The 21,873-nt window shown below is 42.9% G+C and overlaps 1 protein-coding gene across 4 annotated transcripts in view; it reads right to left on the bottom strand.

Moving 5' to 3' along the window:
* Positions 1-21,873, bottom strand: part of MPPED2 (metallophosphoesterase domain containing 2) — a 94,157-nt gene that overhangs the window by 11,103 nt on the left and 61,181 nt on the right. The window lies entirely within an intron of this gene.

Raw genomic sequence — 21,873 nt, 5'->3', positions numbered from 1 at the left:
AAAACTCTAAGGGCTTGTGCTCAACAAAGACATCTGATCTTTGTGCACAGCTGAACAGACACAATGAAAGCAATAAGCCCTCAGCACCAGTGAAAGGCACTTAAAAAACCCCAAGAAGAAATACAGCTCAAACTGTCTTGTTGAGTAGAACTTTTAAGCTAGGCCTCATTTCACTCCTTAGCAAACAGGCCAGACTTTATACCAAACCCCATCTAGACATAGAAAGCTGTCCGTGCTTTCAAAATGTAAGAATCTATATAAATCAGCCCTAGTGAGATTGATGATACTCAATTCATATTCTCAGTTTCATCTACTCCAGTCCTTCCAAGCCATGGCCTTGCCACTTTAGCTCAAAATCCATCTGTCAAGACTAGATCATAACCAAGGCCTCCAGTCTCTGCAATTCCAGGGTCGCAGTAAGGGCCATATAATTCATCCCTTGGAAGTTCAAGTGACAAGACTTCGACTTTCACACTTCAGACACAACATGCGGAGAGAACGATCATTAAAGAAAAACATCATACTTTGCAAGGTTGAAGGTCAACAAAAAAGAGGAAAACTGTTTCGGAAACAATGATTGCTCCAGGGTTAATTCTACATTATCTAATTAACATGCACTAATCAGAACGCACTGGAATGCTCAACCCCTGACCAGGCCACGCCACTGAAAAAAATAGCACAAACCGGCAAATTGCCATAAAATGCTTTAACACATTCTGCAGTAAGCCGTTTTTGGTGCGCTAACTATAACGCTGTTTAGACAGGAAACACTCGATGGCTGGCGCTACCAGAACAAAGGAGTTAATAAAATCATGTTTCTTACTCCTGCTTATTTTTACTTTGTTCCGGAGAGCAGTTCTGTCGGCACCTCAAAGCGGAATATTTGTTTCCTCGTGGGAAATGATTAGAAAACCTCATCATAACATCTCAGTTCAGTGCGGTTTACAAAAACCAAGAGGATACTGTACATACATAGAGAAATACAATCCAATCGAAAAAACATTTGGCAAATAAACAAGCCTTTAACAATTTTCTATAAACGTGCTAGGAACTAGAGCTCCCTATGAAAATACTAAAGTCCTTATCCCAAGTTCCAGCCTGATAGGATAAAATTCTGTGAAAAAAATTGCTTTTAAATGAAGGAGTCTGGGATTGGTTTTCCTGAGTTTTAAATTAAGTTTTCTCTTTAATAAAATGCTGAATTCTGTTGAGCTCATGTTCTGGCCATTTTAGCTTCTTATGGTTATTCTGCCCTCCTGGGCTTAGAAAAGGGACCTGCTAGTGTGAGCTTAGGACCAACCATTGGTAAGAAAAGGTTTTTCTAGAATTCAGTTGTAGAGCCAGAAAAATGAATAAATATCTCTGTAACTTCCTTCTGAAGCGACCAGGGGTCTGCATATGATGAATAAAATATACCCATCACTTTCTTCAAGTCTCTAAGTTTTGTGGCTGACCAAAGTGACCTTTCATAAGAACATAAGCAATGCCTCCCCTGGGTCAGACCTGAGGTCCATCGTGCCCAGCTGTCCGCTCACGCGGCAGCCCAACAGGTCCAGGACTTGTGCAGTAATCCTCTATCTATACCCCCTTTCAATAAATACAGAGGTATAAATTTTTTTAAAATAAACTTGAAACTTAAACTATGTTATTTTGTAGTCCGCATAGAATTGTCAGATATGTAGAATATAAATTTTTAAATAAATAAATGTCGGGAAGTGCGCTTTCTATCTGCAAATTTAAAATGATCAACAAAATAATTTAGTGTCTTGTAGCAAATGCAGCCTAGTTTAAACAGTATTCCCGCCTCGACTGGATGCCAGTGTAATTTCCGAAAATATTTACTCACATGATCAAATTTTTTCAAATTGAAAATCAGCCGGAAGGAAGGCTATATTCTGAGTATGCTCCGGTATGGGGAGTGCTGTTATATGTTCTCAGACAGCCAACGACCCCTGACACAGGTATTGTGCTGACACATGGCTGTGTCAGGTCAGCTAATAAAGATCTTGCACTTTTGTCTTGTTCCACGCTTCCATTCTTTGCAATATCCGCTTTGTGGATTTCGGTGGAGGTCTTTTCTTCTCATGCACAGTCTGAAGGCTGGAGCAAGGGACAGCTCAGTCCATTCTGCAATCCTGCCTTTGAGGCTCCGTTTCTGGGCTCGGCCAGCTTGCTGATAGTCAGTGTGTGGGGTTTGAAAGGCCGCCAGAGAGACACAGCAACTGTCTTCAAGCACAGCAAGCACTTAATTTCAAAGACATTTTCTGGGTGTAGAGTGCTACATGTGAGGTTTAGCCACTGCCACCCCCTTCAGTCAATAAATCTGAAAGCTTTCCTGGCAGTAGCTTTCAGTAATATCCTTGTAATCTCACTACTGACAGGCACCAAAGCATGAGAAGCAAAGCCTCCCCGTGAGAAAAGCAGTACTGGGTGCCTCTATAAAGGAATGTAGGTGCCAACATAACAGTGAAATTAGCTCCTCGGTGTTAGGCGTGAGCTATACACCCTGTACGCGCCACAGTTCTGGTCATTCGCTGCCTATGTAAGAAGTGAGTATATTTATGGAATAATGCCTAGGTCGAATTTTGGGGTACATACATGTTTTATGCTAATAAGCTCTGCACGTAATCAGCGGGTAACAGCTAACACTTTAAAGAATTACTCAGCCGCGGTAGAGGTTTCGACTGCAGCGCTCATCCCAGTTTCCTTGATATACCGCCTATCAATGGTTACCTAGACGGTTTGCAATACTAAATTTTAAATGGGGGCATTTTATAGTTAAAATATCGAGAACAGATCAGACATGGTAACAAAGGGGTCCATGGGTAAGGAGGAGATAAAATAAACGAAAAGGGAGGTAAGAGGGTGGGAATAGCGCTTCGTCAAAGCGGTTCTTAGTTACGACTCCGTTTGGCATTTCCTTGGTTCATCTCTAAATAGAGAGCATTTACCTCGACCGCCCTATATTCCTTATCACAAGACTGGCTTTCAAATGCTCTCCGGCAGAGGAGAACTGACCTGCTGCAGCAACTCTGCGCGGAGTAATTCCAAGATAGCGCTGTTTGGTTAACTCTGTTCCTGTCTGGACTTTTTGGTACAGGCTGTAATGGTGTGCGATATGGGCAAGGATTAAAAGGGGGGGGGAGGGGACTAGCCCCTTCTACACTAATACATGGGAGGATAATATCCCATTCCCCCCCCCCCAAACCCACACAATTCTAAAACCCTTTACCCTGCCACTATAGAATGTGGATATATTGAATTTTATTTTAAGTTAGCAAAGAAAACATTATAAACTAATCAAGTTTTATTAAAATAAATGCACACGTTTTTATGTTCAAACTCAGCCATTAAGTCACTCTTGAGTAGTCCTAAAACTAATTAAAATTTACACCACTTACTGAGCCTAATTTTCTTTAGGATTTTAAGTAGCATTTTGGACTCTGCCTAATAAATTTCCATGCTGTCAACTCAAGGAAAAAAATGTGAGGCAAACACTGAGCTATGAAGCCATCTACAACATCTGGATACCGATCTCAATAAATTTAGGAGAAATAACCATTTACGAAAGACATTAACTGCAGGAAAATTCTCAGCCCGATCTGAAAGTGCATTATTTTCGGAGTGTCTGAGGGAGGTTCGACTACTTACTGCAATAATGTGAATGCCAAATTAATCCCTTTGCTAAAGGGATGAAAATCAAGACGAGAAATGCAAAGTGAAAAAATTGATTTTTAATCCATGGCTTTGAATTTCATTAGAGAGAATCCTCCTTAGTGGAGGATTAAAGAGCTCTCTGTGCTCCAGGAATCTGTGAATGCAAACACTGCAGCCTTCATCTAATAGACAGCTTGACCTGTGTTCAACTTTACGTTTGTCAAGCAGAACAGTTAGCAAGAAAAGTTCTTCCCTGGAACAGACAAGCTCCCGTCAAGTGCTATTTCATCTGGACAACCTCTATGACTAAAGGTCAGCCAGCTACTGGGCAGCTCAAGGCCACGGAGTCAATAAAGGAATCCATTGTTTGCAGGAGTCTACATAAGAAAGGAAAATATTTAAGTTCCGATTCCTGCCGCAAAATGAAAGGCTTTGTTTCTGGAGACACAATTATTTAAAAAGCGTATTCATTTTCTCTACTCTAAATGGCTTCTTTAGATTGTCAATGTGTTCCTGTCCTCTACAATAGTTCAACGCAGACAAGGTTTCTTTTATGTTAAAGCAGAGTATCAGCACCAACACTGGAGCTACGGAGTCTCTCTCCTTACTCTGATTCAAGACTACTTCCTGTCAGTAATTAAACACCAGAACAATTCCAAGAATATCCTTCATCCGGAAACGACTTGAGCTTGTCATTGGGCAAAAATGGTTACACACGACTGGATGTTTCTCTGTGCATAATTTTCAGAGGGTTAGAAATGAGATCGCCATCACTTTGGGCAACGGAGAAGGCTTTCCTTACCTTTATCGGAGGGTCTTTGAGTTGCTTGAACTGGTGAAAGGACTAAACTGGCTGCAGATGGGAGGTGCCCAGGAGTTTGTGATCATCTGGAAGCAAGCCTTACTAAGTGGGATGTAAATCCCAAGAAGGAAAATCTCAAACACTAATTTCAACCCAAGAAGATGCACGCCAATGACTCCCATCGTCCTCAATACACTGGCGAAAGGGATTGGGACTTGTATACCACCACACTCAAAGCGGTTCACATACAGGTACTTCAAGCATTTTCCCTGTCTGTCCCAGTGGACTCGAGGATTGAGTGACTTGCCCAGGGTCACAAGGAGAAGTGGACATGTCTGGGGTCCGGACGGCTTTTCAAAACCTCGAAATCACGTCAGGCAGAAGGACATCCTTGCATGCCATGCGATGGCATCATTACGTCGCATCCATGCATACGCAGATGCTTTCCTGCCCGACGAGAGCACGGGGGTCCATATTTTACTAAAGTAACCCTAAACCCACAACCTGAGGGTGCTGAGGCCGTAGCTTTAACCGGATATTTATGACAGCAATCTCATTTGAGTAGTTTTAAGAAAATGTTGAAGAAACACTTCTTCTGTAAGATGAAATATGGGACTTGACTGACAGTTTTGGATGCGAGGCGCTGGTAGCCTCTTTGTCATTTTAGGAGGCTTTACATGATTATTATGATGTTATATTGATGGTTGAATTGTTGTATTGTATGTACTTTACTGTGACCCGCCTTGGGAAAGGCAGGGTATAAATAAAGAAATACAAATACACTACACCACACTCTCCTCCTAAAACTCATTATTAAACTGAAAGAAAGACTCTGCTGCTCTAAGAACCTAAGACTAGCCTTACTGGGTCAGACGAATGGTCCATCAAGCTCAGTAGCCTATTCTCACGGTGGCCAATCCAGGTCAGCAAAGAGAAGGACGTCAATAGCACCAGACATTTACTGCTACTGGATATTTTCATACAATATGAACATGCAAATTATGTTATTGAGATCCACTTAGATGCCGATAAATGGAAAGCAGATCAACAAATACAGCTCACACAACCCTAGATCCACATATCGTCTTGCTGCACATTGAATATTTAACTCTTCTCTCCTTGCTCTATGTTGACTTTGTTCTTGGTTTCTAACCTTCCACACACTATTCTGCAATAAAAATTTTAAACAGGTCCCCGATTCAGACACAACTTATCCGACAGTCTGATCTGATCAAAATCGGAGTCCAAGGTAAGCCATTACCAGGGTAAAGTATTCACTTTATATTCACCTTCTTCTCACAGCAGTGCAGAGGCCATCCATGGAGGGAGCCTAATTGATCACACTGTCAGAGTCAATGAGGAAGAGCATGTTAATAGGACTTTTATTTCACCCAGGAAAGCAGCCGGCTGACAGGAACAGGAAAATATGGCCTGGATGTTGCTGTTTATTAGCAGTGGTGAGACAGGACGCAGGCGGCTTCTGCTTGATGGAGCACTGGGTGTCAAGAAGCAGCGGCAAGCAGAAATTAGACTGACAAGAGGCAAGACTCTTCCAGTTATTGCCAACTGATAAATAGGCAACACATTTCACATCTGGATGACACTGGTACACACAATCATGAGCACAAAGTGTCTCAGTTCAATACCTTGATCCAATATGTTGTCAAATGTCCATGATTGCTGACGAGACATATTCATCACACATACAAGCAAACAAACCCAAATATACCTGTACTACAAGGAGTAAATGTGATGTGGATTAGTAACTACTTCATCATTTTACATAAACGAAGCGATGACTATTTCTTTTAAAAATCTGGAGTAGTAGTGGAGTGGAGGGGTAGCCTAATGGGCTGAGAACCAGGGCAACTGGGTTCAATTCCCTCTGTGGCTTTTTGTAACTCTGGGTATGTCACCTAATCCTCCACTGACCCAGGTACAAAATTAGGGAGAGAGAACATAGTTGTATATAAGAATAAGAGCATAAGAAATGATAAAACAACTCCAGACCATACAAAACACCGCCCTCAGATTGATCTACTCACTCAAAAAATATGATCACATAACAACTGCCTTCTTAGACTCCCACTGGCTACCCATACAAGCACAAATCCAATTCAAATTCCACTGCCTAGTATTCAAAGCGTTACACGGCTCTTCCCCCTCCTATCTAAACAACCGCTTAAACCAAATCTCCACCTCAAGACACAGAAGAACCTCGAACCCTTTCGCCTTCCCCCCACTCAAAGGCACACAACGCAAGAAAATGTTTGACAACCTTCTGGCAACACAAGCAGCAAAACTCGACCATTCCATCTCCAATCTTATGACAATATCAGACAACTTCAAAACATTCAGAAAAGAAATCAAAACCCTGCTTTTCAAAAAAATCATCCAAATATCTTAACCCCTCCTCTTTTACCTCCAGAAGATTCACCTACCTTCAGATAACCTTCCCCCAAATTACCCACCTTAACACCTTCCAATTAAACAAATACCATAAATAGATTGTAACCTACCCTCTCTAACTGCATTCCATATGTATTTTTCATACAGTTCTTCACTGTCAGTTTAATTTCCATCCTATAAGTTCATATAGAATTTTTCTTTTTTCAACCATCTTTATTTTCTCTTCTTTATTAATTTCCAGGTACTTTAGTTAGATTGTGAGCCTTCGGGACAGTAAGGGAATTTTTTAAGTACCTTCTTACTTCTCATTTATAATCTTAATGTATATTTTCTTCAAACCGCTTAGAACCTAACGGATGTAGCGGTATATAAGAAATAAATTACATTACATACTATGACAGACCCAAGGTCCATCAAGCCCAGAATCCTGTTTCCCACAGTGGCCAACCCAGGTCCTGGCAGAAACCCAAACAGTAGCAACATTCCAGAGCTTTGTGATGTCATAATTCCTCATTCCACCAATGCCTAAGAGCCAACCTCATCAGTGATGTCACAATGGCTTGATTGCTCCTTACTTGGCTCACAAAAGAACATATTAATTGCCAGACTGGAACAGACTGAAGGTCCATCACATCCAGTATCTGTTTCCAACAGTGGCATACCTAAGTAAACTACTTTGGTTATACCACAGAAAGGTGGTAAATCAAATGTATGACCATTACCCTTAGAAGATGAAAAATCTAAGGTGGTCATTTTATTAAAGAACATTTTATTTGCAGTTTGAGAATAATTCTATAAATGGTTGCCTATTGTACAAAGAGAGCTAAAATTTATTCATATCTGTTAATTTCCTTTTACTGAGTCCTGCTAGACCAGTCCAGACAAGTGAGTTGAGTCCCATTACCAGCAAATGGAAGTAGAGATATTGGAGCAATTATTTTCTAAGCTCTGTTCGTGTTTTAGACGTCTGAAAACTGGCATTAAAATATTCATATAGCTTAGATACTCAAAGGTAGGATATGGGTATCCAACACTGCAGAATGTTCATTTATCAAGGGGTGAGTTATGGGCATGTTTTGGGTGAGACTAGAGAAGGCCCAAAATATGTACATCCAACTATGATCACAGAAGGGGAAGGGACATCCATGTCTAAAATGAAGAAAGATGTTATTTAGGCCTGATATACGCAAGTCTGGTTTACAGAAGGTTGCTCTTTTGGAGCAGCTGTCCACTGAAGGCATTAAGGCACAACACTTCCTTAATCTCTGTCCCCTTCTCTCTCCCCTGAAAGTAAAACTGGCAAGAGATACCACCGGGCTGTATGACAGCATCAGGAATTATAGAATTTCTTAAAGTAGCAAACAGGTCGGAGGGGTAGCTTAATGTGAACCAAAGGACCCAGGTTCAAACCCAACTTCAACTCTTTCTTTTTGAATTGTGAGCCTCCCCCCACCCCCCCAGAATGGAAAAATACCTCCTGTACTTAAATAGATAAGAGACCTGCAAACCTGAAGGCTACATATTCAGGTACAGTCAGTACAATGGCAAAATGGCTTCCATTCCCTCCAAAAATGGGTCCCCCTCAAATTATGTGGCTGGTTTGGGAAAGCGACTGAGCAAGCCTCTACTGTCATTGTTCCAGCTGAATTCAGGGACTTCCTGTCACAAACAATACAAGGAGGAGTCAGCGGCAACGTGTTCCAGAGCTTAACTATTCTCTGAGTGAAAAAATATTTCCTCCTATTGGTTTTAAAAGTATTTTCCTGGGACATCTAGGTTACAGAAAGGTCCATATTTTGTGCAGTGTTCCAGTGGAGGGATTAGGGGAGGTTGCTCCCTTCATCATTCCCTCCCTGGGAGCTCTTCTTCTATGATACTGCAAGAATAGAGCCATCCTGACCTGGACATCTCAATTACGAGTTCTATGTCCCTTCATAAATGTCGCACTACATGTGATTCACATCAAGGTAAGGCAGCGTTTAAGATTTGAAAGCAACCTTGAAAAGAGTAATGATAGGTCTGTCTAATTGCCTAATGGTCTCTTAGATCAGCGATTCTTAAGTGGACAGGCAACTGCAGAAAACATGTACCCCCTTTTCAGTTTGGCGAGCAGTGTACGAGGAAAACTGTACAATCCATTTATAGAACACACATTCCATCCCTTCACCATCTCCACAACTGGTTTGTCACGTATTTTATGCGTGGTATTTAAGAGGTCCTGGGCTAAGCAGCTGTTCATGGGTGGCCGGTACGCTCTCTGCCTGTCTCTTTACCTTTCCATAGACGAGTCTTTTAAAACAAACAAATCTGCACCTTACCGACATTGCCATAGGAACCTTATTTATTAATTTAAGAAAAAAAACCTCATTCCATTCTTGCAGCCTCATTAAATCTAAGCCTCATTTAACTAGCTGGACATTTCTACAATGGGTTTGCTGACACACCGTGATAAATAGCTGTACAACATCTTTCAACAATGCCGTGACCAGAGCGCATATAAACACTGTATTACATCTAACAATGCACGGTTCTCAATAGCAGGAAGTGCAGTTCTGGCCAGGTTTTGTGGGAAAACAAAGCACTACTGTAATATATATATTTCTATGTATAGTGAAATTTCTAAAAGCAGCAGACCTTTGATGGCTTTCTTGCAATCTGATTCCTTAAAGGTAAGAGTCATGGCCAGAAGAAAGCAGATTAGCCTTCCTCTCCAAGTCAGAGCTGAGTACAAGTGGCAGTGTACCCCCAAATCTCAGGGTTGGGTTATCAACAGACTACTCGTTGCACAAGGACAATGGGGAGTTGATGAGGTGTTCCCAGGCATATCCCCACCAGGAGAAACAAGGAGAAAGCATCTGTGGAACTTTAGATAGACAGAGAGGGAAAATGCTTGAAGTACCTGTATATAAACCGCTTTGAGTGTGGTTGTAAAAATACAAGTCCCAATCCCTTTCCCTGATGTCATAATGCCTCATTCCACCAATGCCTAAGAGCCAACGTCATCAGTGATGTCACAATGGCTTCATTGTTCTATACTTGGCTCACTTCTGACATTTTATTGGAGGAGAGTGTGGTGTAGTGGTTAGAGCTACAGTCTCAGTACCCCGAGAGTCTGGGTTCAAACCCCATGCTGCTCACTATGACCCTGGGCAAGTCACTTAATCCTCCACTGCCCCAGGCGGTATACAAGCCCCAATCCCTTTCTCTTTTTTAGCACGGTGTACAGTATCAGAATCACTTCACGCTCAGTTAAGCTTTTCACAGGGTACAATTGACACATTATTGATAGACAGCAAAATGGTTAATAGGGAAGATTCAATATTTGTCAACTCAGCAATGTAGAGTAGGGCTGGGCTGTTGTTTGCAATGACATGGAGGGGCATTTTTAACAGGATGTCTAAGTCCAACTTTGGACGTTTAGAGAAACATGCTAGCAGAGTAGTGGGGCACCGCTGTGAACTCCACATTAAGGGAGCCAGGAGAGACCTCCAAAACTCCCACAAAACCTACTGTACCCACCTGTCTACCACCCCAATAGCCCTTTTGCCTGCAGGTGTTACCTATATGGCAGTACAGTTAGGTTTTGGAGGGCTCACACTTTCCCCCACAAATGTACTAGTTAGGGTGTCATATGGGCCTGGGTCCCCTTCTCTGCAGCCCACTGCTCTCCCCACCAGGCTACTCCAGAGACCTGCCATAGTATCTGCAGCTGTCATAGAGACAGATATGTACTGTTTCATGCAGATATTTTTGGGAAAGGGGTCAGTGACCACTAGAGTAGTGTGTGAGGCCATACTTTCAGTCCTTCAATGATCATCGGGTCAGCTTGGGTACCTATTTGGCCCTTATTAATTTTCATAACAGATCTAGCCCAAAACGTCCAAATTGTGTCCTGGACATTTTGTAAAATGTTTATCAATGTAAATTGTCCAAGTGCTAAGCTTGCTCTAATCCTGCCCAAAACATATCTCTAACATGCCCCCTGGAAACAAAATGACCAGAAAGATATCTAAAAAGTCAGTTTTGAAAATGCCCACTTGGATGTTTAGTAAGATGTCTAAGTGCCGGTTTATACCATCTCTTGGACGTCTACCTTTTTTGAAAATGAGCCCCATAGTAAACCTCAACTACATATCCCATGTTTTTTGCATGTCATTAAAACCCAAAAAGGAGCAGACAAAACAGAAAACTTTCCTGACAGTGCACGCTCTTTGAAAGAGTACCCTCTATGGGCTAGATTCCATAAATCGAGCTAAAAAATTGATCAGCAATGATATGCTAAAATGGGCAATCGAAGATGAATGCCTGTTATAGAATAGAATTGAATGCCAGGACTCAGCCTGCTGAAAAAGCAGGTGTAATTCCCGGCGCCCAATGTGGGCCCACATCTCCAGTATTCCATAATACTGTACACTGATTTTAGGAATACCTCTGACCCGCCCATGCTCCCCCTTTTGGGTTACGTGCTATGGGATCTGGGTGTACATTGTTAAAGACTAGCATGTATCAAGATGAGCCAATTAGCGATACTAATTGGGTGCCAATTGGCACCAATTTGAACTTGCATGCACATCTTGGATTGGCACCCAATTTCGGGCACCATGCATTGAATATGGAGGTATACGAGTTTGTTCCCGTGACAAGAAAATGGTCAAAACAAATAGTTACAGAAACGGCACAGGAGCCAAGACGACACAAACATTTTCTGGCTGCTAAAATACCAGAAATGCTCATTTGACCTTTTGATCAATTAATCTGTTTTAATAGTAGTGTTTTTTCTGATCTGAAGAAGGGGTTACCTTCAAAAGCTAATCATAAACTACATTAACTCCCCCCCCCCCCTTTTACAAAACCGTAATGCTGTTTTTAGTGCCAGCCTCGGAGCTGTTACCGCTACGGCCAGTGCTGAAAACCGCACTACGGTTTTGTAAAAAGGGGGGGGAGGGTGTAAGTTAGTCCAATAAAAAAGGTATTATATTTATTTTCCTTTGTTTCATTTCTACATATTACCTTGAAGAGCGGACTAACACGGCCACCGCACCATTTCACTAATAGTGCTTTGTAATTTCTGGATGAAATGATCCGGAGCGTGTGGAATAGAAGACCTGGTATAACATAACATCAAAGCAAGTAGCCAAAAGTTTGGAAAAGTCTGGTCAAGGTTTTTTCCTGTCTGCCCTGCAGCAAAGCTGAGCCATCAACATACCAACATGTTCTGCAGTGATTGTATTTGATTTCTTAGCTATCTCCTGTGTGCATACTGCCGACAGCTAGGATGGGGGTAGGGGGCAGGAAGGCCAGGAAACGCTTGATCTGTGCTCCAACCCCTCAGTGGAGCATGATTAGTCAAACGCTGTCAGACCCAGTAAGGAGCACATCTTCCTCCATCTGTAACCCTAACAAAAGCCTGCAGTATTTAAGGCAAAAACACAGCAGTATAAAAGAGACATCTATGTCATTTCCACATCTCATAATCCTTTAATGATATCTCAAAGCCAGATGCACAAAAACTGTATACTCTTTACACTGGAGATCAGGGTCAGGAATTATATCTAAATGAAATTTCCCACTTGTCCCAAACAGTTTTACTTTCTTTCCATGATTATAGTTCAAAATGTCGCTATCTATTTGCCCAGTGACAGATGAGCAGGCAGAGGAAAGAAAGATGGCTCTTCATTTCAGGTTAAGAAAAATTCTCTGTTCGCTAGCCTGTCACACTGGGTCAGAGCAAAGGTCTCTGCAACCAGCACCTGCCTCTAGCAGCAAAGATCCATTTCTTGTGGCTCCTTCTCTGGAATAATCTGAAATGTTTACAGACTTCTCCTCTAGGGATTTGTCCAAACCTTATAGCAACCAGAGCCACACAGCAGTCATCACGCCATCCTCTGGCAACCATTCCACAGCCTGACTGGTCACTGACAAAAAATATTTTCAATCTAACTTGGACAGACAGACATGACATAGAGGGTTGGGGATGCAGAACCCAAGTGAGAGGAGTTAGGAGTCGAAAGCACTCTCAAAGAGGTGGGCTGACATTTATAGACGGTCCCTGCTTGGAAGAGCTTACAATCTAACTTGGACAGAAAGACACGGCATATAGGGCTGGGAATGCAGGACCCAATGTGCGACAGCCTCAAAGAAAGCGAACAGAATGTTGGGTATCATTAAAAAGGGTATCACGACCAGGACGAAGGAAGTCATCATGCCGCTATATCGTGCAATGGTGCACCCACATCTGGAGTATTGTGTCCAGTACTGGTCGCCGTACCTCAAGAAGGACATGGCAGTACTTGAGGGGGTCCAGAGGAGAGCAACTAAATTGGTAAATGGTATGGAAAACTTTTCATACGCTGACAGGTTGAAAATGCTGGGGCTGTTCTCCCTGGAAAAGCGGAGACTTAGAGGAGACATGATAGAAACCTTCAAAATCCTGAGGGGCATAGAGAAGGTGGACAGGGACAGATTCTTCAGACGGTGGGGAACCACAAGTACAAGGGGTCACTCGGAGAAATTGAGAGGGGACAGGTTTAGAACAAATGCGAGGAAGTTCTTTTTTACCCAGAGGGTGGTGGACACATAGAACGTGCTTCTGGAGGTTGTGATAGGCCAGAGCACACTACAGGGTTTCAAGGAAGGTTTAGATAGGTTCCTAAAGGATGAGGGGATTGAGGGTTACAGATAGATGTAGAGGTAGGTTACAGAAATGGTCATGAACCACTTCACAGGTCACAGACCTGTATCAACAACCTGATAATTCCTGTGTTGATCTATATCAATGACCAGTCATGCGTATGAACGGGCTCATAGCTTGTGTAAAGAGAGTATCTAATCTGTGGTACTCCCTTGGTGCTCTGCCAGGTGTCCCAAGTGCCACCTAGGTTTCATATTCAGTGGGACTGGCCCTATTAAACTGTACATAACATGAGGTTGCAGGGGTGTAGAGTAACATCAGGAAATACCTTTCCATGACAATGGTAGAAGATGCCTGGAATGGAATGCCCTCCCGATAGAGGCGGTGGAGACAAAACCAGTGAAGGAGTTTTGAAAATATATGGGATAGACAAAAAGGAACAAGCCAACCCAAAATAAACCTTATAACCTCATTAAATTCCACAAACAAACATCTAGGGCGGCAATCAAAGAGATCAAATGTCTATCTCATATGTACTAGGAAAGTTGAAAAAGAAAGAGGAAAAGCCACAGGGCATGGTCCAGAACTCCTGCTCATAGGCAGAAAACCTCTCTTCCTTTCCAAAGTGAAACTAAGAATTAAATCATTCAAAATTATTGCTTCAATCAAGATTCAGTATTTCAATAAATCCAAATCAGAACTTAACTGCTGTCTAAAGTTAAAAGGGGATAGATTCCGTACAAACGTAAGGAAGTTCTTCTTCATCCAGAGAATGGTAGAGAACTGGAACGCTCTTCCGGAGGCTGTTATAGGGGAGAACACCCTCCAGGGATTCAAGACAAAGTTGGACAGGTTCTTGCTGAACCAGAACGTACACAGGTAGGGCTGGTCTCGGTGGGAGCGCTGGTCTTTGACCTAGGGGCCACCGCGTGAGCGGAATGGTGGGCACGATGGGCCACTGGTCTGACCCAGCAGCGGCAAGTCTTATGTTCTTCTAATGCATAACTAATGTTTAATGCGTTGTCCTCGTTCCAATGACAGCAAGCGTTTCACTAATTCAAGCTGCTTCGGGGCAATGGGGACCAGAATAAAGTCACACCGTGCTCACAACACAAGCGAGGAATCCAACAAAACTGCAGTGATATGTCAAATCGGAGAACAAAAGAAGAAACGCCAAGTCTTTAATGAACAAACATAGATATAATCATGGACATTTGTATCCACAAAGGTTGGTGAACCGTGACCCGATACGGTCCGTGTTTCAAAGAAACACTCCTTCCTCAGGGGTCGGGTCCGGTGTGGTGAACAGCTTAGCAAGCTGTGTGAGCTCCTACGTGGTGCAACTTAATGCAACATGGGTGAAGCCGATGCTGGACGTGTCTCGTATATGGCAAGAGTTTCCAAACGGAAAGTGGTCCCGTTCATGTCTACGCACCTTTGGGCCCATTGGATCATGTTGGCTGATACTGCTCGCACCTCTTCAACAGTGATGCTTTCCTTGAGTTCATCCAGGGTTATGTGGATTGTTGGCGTACACTTTCAGCTTTAAATTTCCCCACAGATAAAAATCACATGTGGACAAGTCGCTTCTCTGTAAACTGTTCCTGAACCCATGCCAGTGAGTCGCATGAGATGTGGTATAAGAAGATAAGACCAGCCTTACTAGGTCCATCAAGCCCAGTAGCCTGTTCTCATGGTGGCCAATCCAGGTCACTAGTGCCTGGCCAAAACCCAAAGAGTAGCAACATTCCAGGCTACCGATCCAGGGCACGCAGTGGCTTCCTCCGTATCTTTCTCAATAACAGACTATGGACTTTTCCTCCAGGAATTTGTCCATACCTTTCTTAAAACTAGCTACGGTATCCACTTTTCCCATGTTGCCCCCATCTTGTTGGAAAAAGCAGTACATTTTTTCTTCTGGTGTTAGTTGGTCGTAAAATTGTTCAAGATGTCCATGTAAGCTGCGGTATTCGCACAGAGCCTTCCACAGTCGCTATTAACTGTTCCAGGGAGAACGCCATCTTTCTGGCACCGGTGTTAGGAGGCAGGCTACTTTTCCTTATTACGAAAATGATTTACTGCAAAGAAAAACTGAAAACAATTAAAAAGCTGGGTGTAAAGTGTAGTACACGACAAGGGAACTTTGTTTGGATGGGACCAAAAATGACATGGGGTTTTTTTCTCCTTCCTAATAATTCCTAATATTCTGTTTCCTTCAGTAAAACTATCAGATCTACAGTGTCAAAAAAGAGAACCAAAATAGTTTAGTATATGGTCTATTTAAATGATGTACCTCATTTGTTAAGTAAATGTAAGTTTATAAAACCACTTATAGCCTACTTTCCTGAGTAAATCCACAGCATTTACCTCTTAGAAATGGTTTTTCTTGTAACCAGATATCTCTCGTGTCTGACAGTGACTGACACTTCTTACCGGTGGCACAATACAGGCTTCTCAATGTCTTAAACCTGTCGGCAATGAAACTAATGTCCTCAGTGCAGCCTATTCTTCCAGGACTAGAAATCTATTCAATCAAGGTTCTCCAGAGCCATCGATCTCTCCGCAGAGGCAGCTCCACCTGTCAATGTGATGAACCGAGGAAGTCTGGTCGCCATGGCATTCGGAAAGCGTTTGAAAGCTCGGCAAGGGATGGGGACCTACCCCCGTGCCTGGTGGCAGATTTTCAGGGCATTTTCCTTTCACAAACAGAGGTCAAGCTTCTGCATAAAAAGTAGCTGATGGAAATAGTTTATTTAGAAATGAAATTTATTTTACAGCAATCCAACCTCGTATTGTGTTTGTTTTTGAAGAGAATTCCTACGTCCATAAATTTCCTCAATGTACAAAACCACGTAGTAAGATGTGATTCCTTTTCAATGTTAGCTTGCAGTTCTGTGAGGACAAATTCAAAACTGCCTCCTTAATTCAGTTATTCATGCATTCTAATTGAGAAAAACCAAGAATGCACTTGGTCTTAACCCCATAGGAAGGCTGGATCCTAGTAAAAGGACAGCCTGCAGTATATGGACTGGAAGGGTCTCGAGGAGGAGGGAAAGGCAGGAATTCAACAGCTGGAGCAGACAGGGTGAGATTGAGTTTTATAGAGATGGCTCTATTCGGTCTAGGAATGAGGGAGTGGAATCGTTTAGACTAAGTTAGAGTCTTTGTAATTGAATCTGCCCATTTTGATTCAAAGACTAGCCCTTATGAAGCCACAAGCAGAAGAGAAATCCACCCTCCCCCCCCCCATTTCTCATCACTTTCATCTCATCCTGCTGTCTGCATCTGTTTCATCTGCTGAAGACCACCTGCGTTACACTGTCCAAGAGAAGCCGGAACCATATTACCACCCAGTGTTTAGAACTGGGGAAGCACAGTTCACCATTAGTGCATGAAACATACGCCATAGGGTGGATCTGCCAGGAGATTTTACCATCTTTTACCATCTGAGCAAAGAGAGCTCACAGATCAATAAACTAAGGGCAACTGACCCAAGCCTTTAAGCTACAACAGAGAACAAGGAAAGATTTCTGATATGTCGCATCCAGCAATTTGGCAGCTAAGATTTCATGCTAAGAAGTGCAGGGTCATGCATTTGGGCTACATAAACCTGAGAGAACAGCACAGTTTAGGCTGGGATGAAGAACTTTTGTGTGGGACTTGCACGACTTAAATTGTCATCTTAATAGACAGCACGAGGTGAAGCCAGAACACATAAGGAAGATAGACAAAGTGAGGGCAATGGAAGTCAAGACAGGCATCTCAAGGCAGTACACTACGGTCTCTGATCAGGAAGAAGAAGCCACAGCTCCATCTACTCGACTGGCAAGGCCGAGCGGCTGGTCCATTTGAACTGCCTGAGGTTAGCACAGGAAGCCATTGAGGAGGCAAAACGTGCTACCATCAAACCCCGCTCACGTCACGATAGTAGCAAAAGTTGTTTTAAAGAAGAACAGAGGCCAGAAATTGGGGGGGGGGGGGGTTAGCTGAACCATCAGCTGCTGATGTTAGAATATTTGGCGTCTATAACTTACTATACAAAATGAGAAGATCACAGCATGTAAATCAAGGAAATGCTATCTGAGTAGTTCATTCTCGGCTCTTCAGGTTATGTCTAAAATCCCTCACATTATCAGATGCCTGAATTATCCCTGTGTAGAGAATGATACAGGGACAAATTTGTCTCTATAGGAACTCAATTTCCTCGTCCTCATTCCTGTAAGCTCTGCCTTAACCGCACAAGCCTCGAACACTTAGGATTTTAAAGCGTTTGAGGCTTGTGCAGATGAGGACGGAGCTTGCAGGAAAGGGGCAGGGACAGGAAAACAACTCGCCGGGATTCATTCTCTAAGGAAGGAATCACATAATCCAAAGCTTTTTTCATAGCTATCACTGATTTTCCAGATTTTCCACCTGGCACTCTAAGGAGTGCAGGGAACGAGAAGGAACATATGCTGAAATCTGAATTCAGATTTGAAATGCTGTTGCCCTCAATCATGGAAGATTTTATAAGCTGCAGTTTATGGCCTTAAAACAAAACTCTCTCTACTCCACTGTCCCAGCAGCCCTTCCGCAACCGTTGGTATTTCCTGAACAACAATTTCAGTAAACCAGCATGAAACATTACTGATGTCACGCAGACAAGTCGGAAGCAATGTTTCTCTTATCAAAGCCCTCATCAAAGGAAAACAACCGTTGCTCCACTGTCTAATTTTACTCCAAGCTCCAAACCTAGTCCTTCATTTCCAACACCGGTCAGTTAATTGAAGGACATCTCTACCAGTCAACGTGGGTTATTATTAACTGAGTCTCAGGGCTTGGGTACAAAAGCACAGGTTCTAGTAAGATAATTCATCTTGACATAGCACATGTTGATAACTCCCCCCCCCCCACCTCTATTTTCATGCAACTCGTTGGGCCTAACTAGTTCTCAATCTTTAAACCAGAGGGCATAATTTGAGGCTGAGGGGTGGTAGACTCAAGAGCAATGTAAGGAAATTCTTCTTTACGGAGAGGGTGGTGGATGCCTGGAATGTGCTCCCAAGAGAGGTGGTAGAGAGGAAAACGGTGACAGAGTTCAAAAAAGCGTGGGATGAACACAGAGGAGCTCTAATCAAAAAATATTGGTATATATTGAAGAACTAAGGCCAGTGTCTTTATATGGCCGTTTGGGGGAGGATGGGCTGGAGTGAAGAGGAACGAAGAGAGAGGGGGGACATGATTGAGACGTTCAAATATGTTACGGGCCGTATCGAGGTGGAAGATGATATCTTCTGTCCTATAGGTCCTTTGACCACCAGAGGGCATCCACTGAAAATCAGGGGAGGGAAATTTCGTGGTGATTCCAGGAAATACTTCTTCACAGAAAGGGTGGTCGATCATTGGAACAGTCTACCTCTGCAGGTGATTGAGGCCAGCAGTGTGTCAGATTTTAAGAGAAAATGGGATATTCACGTGGGATCTCTAAGGGAGTAAAGACAGGGGGGTGGGTCATTAGAGTGGGCAGACTTGATGGGCTATAGCCCTTTTCTGCCGTCATATTCTATGTTTCTATGAGTGAGCTTCGACAGAGACTCCGGTAGATGGAACCTAAGCACAGTACCGGGCAAAGCTTTGGATTCTTTCCCAGAAATAGCTAAGAAGAAGAAAAATTTAAATGAAATCAGTAATTTAAAGAGTAGGTAAGGTTGCCATCATCTACTATGTTACTATTTTACTACACACACAAAAAGTCTCAATTGTAACATACAATTAAAAGGTGAGGGTAAGGCAGGTCTCATAAAAATTCCCAGTCCTGATTGATTACCATTCTGAAATGCAGGAGTCAGGGGCAGCTACATTTGGGACCCTCTATTTCCAGCCGAGTGGGAAAGACATCGACATCTGGTAGCTTTCAAACTTAGCTCTGCGCAAGTACGCCATGACCCTGTCTGGAGGCTCTCTTTCCACACCTTGCCTTCATATCATCAAACCAAATCCATTAAGAGATTTCTGACCTCCGCCTGGGCTATTTTAAGGGTCTGGGATAGCCACAGACAAGCTAGCTGCCAAGGGCAGGCGTTTTCTTCCCTGCAGCTGCTGCGTGCGCCCCTTCAAAACATTTGCAAAGAGAACCAGTTTGCTAATTATTTGCTTTCACTTCATAATTGCTTGTTGTGCAATCATTGAGATGTGGAAAAAATCAAAACCCACCGTTTTTGTTCATGCTACATGTAAGAATGACCTTCGGCCCTGAACGTCACCTCATCCTCTCCTCTAGGCTCAGGAAGAACAAAGCACCAGGATTCCTCTTGCTTTTATTTTCTCCAATCTATGATAATCCCCGACATGTAACTTATCATGCAGAAAGTGAAAACGTGAAAGTTGACTTGACGCAAAATGTTACACATACTGTAGAGTTAAACTGGGCAATTTCCCACAAAGAAGAAATAATGCAACCGCACTTTGGAAATGAGCCTCAGTGCTTGATGTGGGCTTGGAAGTGGAAAACAGACTCAGGTTGGCCTTTCAGGAAACAGAACTATTACAGAGCTAAATGGCGCCCCCAGCAGACAGGAAGAGAAGAGGTTCCCTGCCAAATCTGTGGGCTAGCAGGTCTCCCAATAGCAACCTAGCTCACAGGAATTTATTCCAGCACCAGAATGCCAGTGGCATCATGGCGCCCCCTAGTCTAGTGACCTGAAAGGACCTCACACTTTACAAAGACCCTGATTGGGGGACAGTAGGCTTACTGAATGTTGTAGAGCAGGGGTAGGCAATTCCGGTCCTCGAGAGCCACAGGCAGGTCAGGTTTTCAGGATATCTGCAATGAATATGTATGAGATGGATTTGCATGCACTGCCTCCTTGAGATGCAAATCTATCTCATGCATATTTATTGTGCAGATCCTGAAAACCTGACCTGGCTCCGGCTCTCGAGGACCGGAACTGCCTACCCCTGTTATAGAGGGTTACCATATGGCTCCAGAAAAAGGATGACAGATTGAGACATCCGGGTTTTACTTCCATCAGTGGAGTCATATGGGAATCCTAATGGAAAAATGAGGAGCATTTGTGCAATTCATTTTGTGTTCATGTTCCTTGCTTTTATTTTTATTGTTGTGCTTAATTCTAATCCACTTTGCTGTTCAATGTGGGAGGTAGACTATTGAATTAATCTTAAAAGTGGCATATACTGTATATGTAACCAGCGAGCTGACCTTTGCTGCTGACACACTTCCTGCTCTCACTAAGGATTATTTAAAGTACGTTTATCTAATGTTATCACTGTTCTTAACCATATCTGTGGTAGGCCACTGGAGATCCTCCAAGAGCATTTCAACGGAGTTGACATTTTTCAGTCTGCTGCACTGAATTCTTTCTTCAAGGGAGAAAACAATGTAACTGATTAAACTTTAGGAATGATTGCAAAGATGCACCATCTGCATTGCTGTTTTATTTTGAAAATCTTCAACTACGTAGGACATATTTTATAAGCATCCATTAGTTTTGCAATTGCTCATTCTTTAAGTGACGGGGAAAAGTGATGCACATTGGGAAGAATAACCTGAATCACAGTTACCGGATTCTAGGGTCCACCTTGGGGATTAGCGCCCAAGAAAAGGATCTGGGTATCATCGTAGACAATAAGATGAAATCTTCCGCCCAATGTGCGGCAGCGGCCAAAAATGCAAACAGGATGCTGGGAATTATTAAAAAAGGGATGGCTAACAAGACTAAGAATGTTATAATGCCCCTGTATCGCTCCATGGTGCGACCTCATCTGGAGTATTGCGTTCAATTCTGGTCTCCTTATATCAAGAAAGATATAGTGGTGCTAGAAAAGGTTCAAAGAAGAGCGACCAAGATGGTAAAGGGGATGGAACTCCTCTCATATGAGGAAAGACTAAAAAGGTTAGGGCTCTTCAGCTTGGAAAAGAGACGGCTGAGGGGAGATAGGATTGAAGCCTACAAAATCCTGAGTGTAATTTTTGACGGAGTGAAAAATCGATCCACTTCTACCCGTTCTACTCCAAAGACTAGGGGACACTCGATGAAGTTACAGGGAAATACTTTTAAAACCAATAGGAGGAAATATTTTTTCACTCAGAGAATAGAGAATCTCTGGACCGCATTGCCAGAGGTTGTGGTAAGAGCGGATAGCGTAGCTGGTTTTAAGAAAGGTTTGGACAAGTTCCTGGAGGAAAAGTCCATAGTCTGTTATTGAGAAAGACACAGGGGAAGCCACTGCTTGCCCTGGATCGGTAGCATGGAATGTTGCTACTCTTTGGGATTCTGGAATCTTGTTACTCTTTGGGATTCTGTATGGAATGTTGCTACTCTTTGGGATTCTGGAATCTTGTTACTCTTTGGGATTCTGTATGGAATGTTGCTAC

The sequence above is a fragment of the Geotrypetes seraphini genome, chromosome 19 (assembly GCF_902459505.1).
Source record: "Geotrypetes seraphini chromosome 19, aGeoSer1.1, whole genome shotgun sequence".
Taxonomy (NCBI): domain Eukaryota; kingdom Metazoa; phylum Chordata; class Amphibia; order Gymnophiona; family Dermophiidae; genus Geotrypetes; species Geotrypetes seraphini.
This window is presented reverse-complemented; position numbering and strand designations above follow the sequence as displayed.